Here is a 6,685-nt window from a genome sequence, read left to right on the forward strand (position 1 = left end):
TGCTTATCCTGTTGAAGCCACTATTTTTCAAGTCTCTGTTACTTGCAGACAAACCTGGCCTCAACTGTTAAATCTCCTCACCCACAAGAAGCCAGAAGTCTGTGGGGTGGTCTAATGTGGGAGGCTGCCCCCATGGGTGCTCTTTCTTGGACAAGACTGCTGACCCAATGAGGTCCTCTCTTTTGGAGAGTTTGAGTGAGAGACGGTAGCAGGATGGGTGGGAAGCTACCCCGAGAGAAGTCAGGAAGCAGGAGCCATAATGTAGCGGTGTCTCGAAGTAGAGAAGCAGAGGGAATCAGCTGGTAGCTACGAGAATATCAGAAGCCAAACGGGGCAAAGCCAAGTTCACTGAAAGCCAGAGCCATGGGATGAGGAGCAGCCTGTACTTGACGAGACCCCAGGCTAAGCTGGTCACCGGAGTCATGGTATAGCCTGGGGGGCATTCCCATTCTCCAGGAGAGCTTGTTTTCAAGTGTATTCTTTCAGTGAATCTCTGAGGTCACATGATTTTAAATCTATCTTTTAGGCTGAAAGAACGTCATCTATTCATTTCATGAACTTCAATCGGACCACAGGCACAGCCGGGCAAGAATGAGTCCTTTTGGCAGGACAATGGGTCAGTGGATTCAGGACTGTCCCAGAATGACCACCACACAGAGGTGCCCAGCTGACCTGCCTCACTCTCAATCCAGCTTTGTCCCTCCTGAGAAGTAGCCGTGTGTCTCGCCACAGCGACCGTAATAGATATCACTACCACCAGCAAGCTGAGCTGCCTGGGGCGGAAAGGGAGTGACGGCAAGAACAGGAACCTGGGGTATATGCGGACTGGGGTTTTCACTCAGACTCGTCCTTGAACCGCCTGTGTGAGCCTGAGCAGTTAGCTGACCCCCCTGAACCTCACATTTCTCAAGTGTAAAACCAGGGAGGATAAGAGCATCACACAGGTCTGTGGGAGGAGGAAAACCAGCACCGAGTACATAGTAGGTGCTCAACAAAAGCTTGAGTTTCTTTCCTTCCAGGGGGTTGGGAAAGAAGATCCGGGTCTCCATCCTTCCTGAACGGGGAGGGTGAGAGGGTCACACAGACCCCAAGAGACATGCAGTCTTTTCCTGCAGCTTCCCAGAACAGCAATGGGGCACAGTGTGGCGGTCACACCCAGTCTGTTTCTAAAAGGCCATCATCTGGATTTAGTTTCGCATTCTTCAAAATAAATGTGTATGATTTATAAACTTTTGCCAAGCAGTTTTACACACATAACAGGCTCTGCATTCGATTACAGGTTTCTTAAGTATGGTTGTAAACTTACATTAGGCGATTAGACTGTAATGACAAATGCAGCCCTCTTACATAAAACCCCAATTCTCCAAACAGTAGAATATTTGCTTAATGAAAAGAGTTTTACAGGCTCTCTGGGCTCCCAGCTCATCTTTATTCTGGTCCTTAATTTAGAGAAAAAGAGAAAAATTAAATGTCACACACACACACACACACACACACACACACACACACACACACACACACAAGCATGCACCTCCTCATTTTTTCAACAAAAACTCTGATGTGGTCTGGCCAAAGTCTATGAGTATTCATGCACACACACAAACACAGACACACATACATACACACGCACATGCGTGCACACACACACACATTTCTGAAGGAGGCTTATGAGAAAAATCTGGAATGTCTTGGAATTTTGCTTCTTTTCAATTATAGCTTAATAAAAATGTCCTCATAAAAATTCTAGGTAAGCAACCACTTTGCCAGCAGGATGGGGCTACCCACATCCCAGGGAGGCCTGGCTGGTGAGATTGGGGGGTGAAGGGCAAGAAGCCAAAGGTGGCTCCTTCACCATCCCTCTGCCCCCCGTCCTCAAACACACATACTACACACACAGTGAATTCCTCTAAGGAATCAGGAATAGCCTATGCTAGGAAGGAGGTGGAGGGAAGCTTTCGTTCTGAAGCCCCTCTAAGTCTGTCTAGACAAGAGGCCAGCAGGGGCTAAGCCTTATTTGGGGCATAATATTTTGAAAATTATACAGCTGTGTTTTTCATTGCTCTCTGCCATAGCCAAGTTCCCTAGAAGTAGAAGTACCAGAGAAAATATAGGACACCAGTTAGATTTGAATTTCAGATAACCAACAATTTTTTGGTATAAATATGTCCTAAATATTGCAGAGAACATACTTATGCTAAAAATTTACTTGTACATCAGTCAACCCTACCTGGAAGTCATTTTGTCAGTATGGCCCCAGAGAAATGGGAAAGGAAGGCCAAATCCTTCCAAATCCAAAGGAGGAGGCCCAGAGGATGTTCTGGTAAGAAAGGAAAAGAAGTGGATGGTTAAAGAAGAAGACCGAGGAAGGGGAGCTGGTGGTGAGGCCTACAGCTGGTGGTGACCTCCATTGTGAAAGACAGTGTCCCAGGGACAAAGTGAAAAGTGGGGCGCTTTACTCTTTCGGCATCTGGAAGAAATAATTTTGTCCAACATCAGCAGCAGCCAGGCTCAAGGGGCCCCACACCATCCAGACCCCCTCCCCACTTTGCCTCTTACAGTAAACCTTGAGGTACACCCATAATCCATGTTGGGGAAGAGAGAATTCTGAGGGCTTGAGCTTTTAACTGGGAAAAAGACTGAGATATTATTATTTAGCAAATGAAGTGTCCTGAATTCCCAGCAGGGGGGATGGGGCTTGTGGGGGAGATTAGATGAGCTAATGGAAAATAAATGTGCCTCACTTTTCTTGCATATCCCAGCGAAAAGAAGAGCAGCAACAAGAGGGCAGTGACATCATATATCTTGTTGTCATTTTCCCCTCAGTTTCTAGAACACTGCCTAGCACACAGTAGGTGCTCTATGGGGATGGGCAGAGTGAGTGAATTTTGAACCCACTGTAACCCAGACTCCCTGCAGTGATGAAGGTCTCTCTGGGTCTGGGCTGTACTCTCTCCCCAAGACTGGCCTCAGAGACAGTCTGAGACGATGTGCACAGACACCAAAGGAGTCCCAGACTAGTAAAACACGAACTTCTTTCCTAACTCCATCCATCAGCACCTTGCGCAGGGATAAGTTACGTCATCAGGGTCAGAAAGCCGTTATTGAAAGAGCCACAATACTACTTCCATGCCGGCGCCTGTGTTGGACACTGGATGTTGTTCATTTATTCCTGAACACGCACACCCCTCACAGTCAAAGTTACGAGGCGACACTTCATGATCTACCATCAAACACACCTAGAGTCCGACTCCTCACACACTGCCCCCACCATCCTTGACCAGACCACTGGCATCTCTTGCCTGAACAACCAGAAGAGCCCCTCCCTGGTTCACCTTTTGCTTTCCACATCCCATTCCCCACATACCAGTCAAAATGTTCTTAAACATGCAAATTAGATCATGCAAGCATCCTCCCTAGAATAAAATCCAAACTCCTTTACCGTGGCTGCAAGGCCCTGCGGTCATAGGGTCTCTCATCTGCTAATACTCTCTCCCTCGCTCTCTGTCGAGCAACCACACTGGCCTTCAAACGCATTAGAGCAGGTTACTGTAACACACACTCCAAAACGCAATGGCTTAAAGGGACAGCTGTTTATTTCTCTCTCACATCACTGTACAGAGGTAGGTGGGCAGTCCAGACAGGCAAGGGGACTTGGCTTCAAGAGGCCATGTAAGGACCCAGGTTCCTTCCACCTCATTGCTCTGCCATCTCTGAGAGTGTTGTCCTCGTCTGGTGGGTTGAGCACCTCTGTATTCTATGGCTCCCCAGGTGCTTCAGCTTTACTTATTTGTTCCCGTAACCCCACTCACACTCTGCATGGAATCCCTTCCTTAACATCTTTTCATGTAAACCGTCCCCGATGAATTCTGTCCTTTTTGGACTGTGATTGATCAGGGTACACGAGGGGTCAAAGTCAATCCCTTCCTAAAATTGAGCTCACTCTGGCCGATAGGATTTGCTCAAGGAACCTGTCATGACTAAATTATTATGGGTTGGCCAATGCCTGTCATTGAACAAAAATGTCCATGACAGTATGAGGTAATATTACTCTCAGGGCAACATTTATTGAGTGACTACGCGGTTCACGGATGACCAGCATATGATCATGTGACACTCCCATTCGGCCTTCTTCACCCAGTGCCAAAGTGGGTCTTCTCTGAGCATTTTTACTGAGTCTCCTGGCTCTTCTGGGCAGCACATGGCCCTTGTGCACCCCATCACAGCCGTCACTCACTGAATTCACCCCAGGCAGGGCCTGATTTCCAGCCTCCCTGTTCTGCCACCTGCTTCTAGAACAAAGTCTGGACACAGAGTAGGGTACCACCTCAGTCAATGTCTGCTAAATCCACAGGAAGATTTGGGCTCCCAACAGTTTGTTAATTCAAGCCTTTTTAAGGACTGCTTCATCCTTCCAGTGAGCAGTAACATGATTAACCAGAGTTGAAGGAGAGTGAGGAAAAGAACAGCAGTGACTAGTATGTGTTGGTTGCTTCTTCCAAGCCAAGAGCTTTACATACATTATCTTATTTAACTTGCTCACTAACCCTATAGGTGAGGTCCTGTTAGCATTTCCAATGCACAAACTCAGAGAAGTTAGGGGACTTGCACCAGCTCAGAGCTAAGTGGCAGGGGCAGGATTTGAACTCAAGTCCTCCTGTTTTGCAAGCACATGCCCTTCACTCTTCTGCTCTCCTGCCTCCCACACACGAGTAACCACACTGTCAAGCCTCATCAATGTCACTTGGATGCACTAACAGGCCGTGAAGAGGAAAGTGCCATCTATCTGCGAAATAAACAGTCCTGACACGAAGACAGAGGTGCTAATAGAGACACAATTTACCCATTTGTCGAGGTCACTGACAGACTTGAGTGCGGCTCAAATGGCATTTAACCTCCCGGGAAAGGGAGGAGTTTGGGGGACCCCTGCCACTGCCCCTGCCCTGGGTCCTAGGGGCTCCAGAGCCCCCCAGCAGGAGGCTGGCAGCAGGCACTCCCAGTGTTTTGACAGCCAGGGAGATAAAGAGGTATCGATTTCAGAGAAACATCCTCGGCCCTTAGACCTTCTCTCCAAACACAATGTCCTCACATCGCTTCACTATCAGAGTCAAGAGTGACAGCTTCACAACAGATGTGGCACGGCCAGCTGCCAGCAAACTCCGGGCAAACCACAGAAACCTCTAAGGCACCCACACCACAGGCTTCAGGACCTGGGGACGACTCATGCTGGGAGTAGGGAAGGTCTGCGGTCATCCAATGGGAAGGAGGCAGGCCAGGCCTGGGCAGAAGGACAAATGGAAGTCCCCATTCCATATTCCCCTCCCCACACCGACGTGGCTCATCCTCAGTGATCTAGACCTGGACTGTCTAGTAGGCAAGCCATCAGCCCCGCGGGGCTACTGAGCACTTGCAGGATGGCCAGTCCAAATCGAGGCGTGCTGCAAGCATAAAATACAGATTTCAAAGACTTTGTCTGGAAAAAAGAATGTCAAGTATCTCAATGATTTTTCATATTGATTACATGTTGAAATGATAATATGTGGGGTATAGTCAGTTAAACAGGATATTTTATTAAAATTAATTTCACCTGTTTCTTTGTACTCTGTAATGTGGCTAGTAGAAAATTTTGAATTGCATACATGGCTTGCGTTATATTTCTGCTGGACCGCGCTGATCTGAAGGATCAAAAATAAAATGCAAGCGAATTCGAAGTGAACCAACGTAAATATTTTTATCAAAATGTAAAGTAAGTGAAAACAGTAAAAAACTAAAATTACTTCCATGTAGATTTTCAAAAGGGTTCTTTTTCTAAAACATTAGAAGTTTCTATTAAAAATAAAAGGGAACACAGAGTTATTGAATATCAAATTTTTAAATCAAAATTACCTAAATGAACCTGAAAGTCTTCACCGACTTCTTTGAAAGGTCTTCTAAACTACTGTTATAAAAGTAAAATCATTAAAAAAATAAAAGAAAATCCTTGATAATTCTAGTTGTCAATGTAAAGAATTGGAATTATGCTTCACACTTATTACATCTGGACCGACCTAGGTATGCCCGAAAGAATAGTCTGAATCGTTTAGTACACCAACATCTTCTTCAGCTGTCCTGTAACAGCTGTGAATATCCGACACTGATTCTGGACCCGCTCCAGAACCCCGGAGTAGAGCACGGGGACACTGTGGGCGCTCACCGCTACCAGCTTTTTGTACTGGGTGGACCACTGGTTAGCCGACTAAGCCGTCTTCTCCCTCACCGAAGCACTTCCACAGCTCAGATCCTCCCCACACTCCAAGCTGAGCAGCAAGCAACACAACCCACCAACGCGCACGGAATTCAAACTCGGTTACCTTTTGTTCTGAGGACCCAGCGCAAGACTGGTATTAATCACAAAAGTGGCCAGAACTTCCTGTCACACTTGACCAGTGCCGAAAGCCAGATCCCAAGGGAAAGAGGCGCCCATGTATTTTTTTTTTTAAAGATTTTATTTATTTATTTGAGAGAAAGCACACACACGAGTGGGGCGGGAAGGGGCAGAGGGAGAGGGAGAAGCAGACTCCCCACTGAGCAGGGAGCCCTGACTCTGGCTCCATTCCAAGACCCCAAGATCATGACCTGAGCCGAAGGCAGACACTCAACTGACTAAGTCACCCAGGCGCCCCACCCATGTATCCTTTTTATTTCTAAA

This window comes from Ursus arctos, unplaced genomic scaffold (genome assembly GCF_023065955.2).
Source record: "Ursus arctos isolate Adak ecotype North America unplaced genomic scaffold, UrsArc2.0 scaffold_7, whole genome shotgun sequence".
In the NCBI taxonomy this organism is placed as follows: domain Eukaryota; kingdom Metazoa; phylum Chordata; class Mammalia; order Carnivora; family Ursidae; genus Ursus; species Ursus arctos.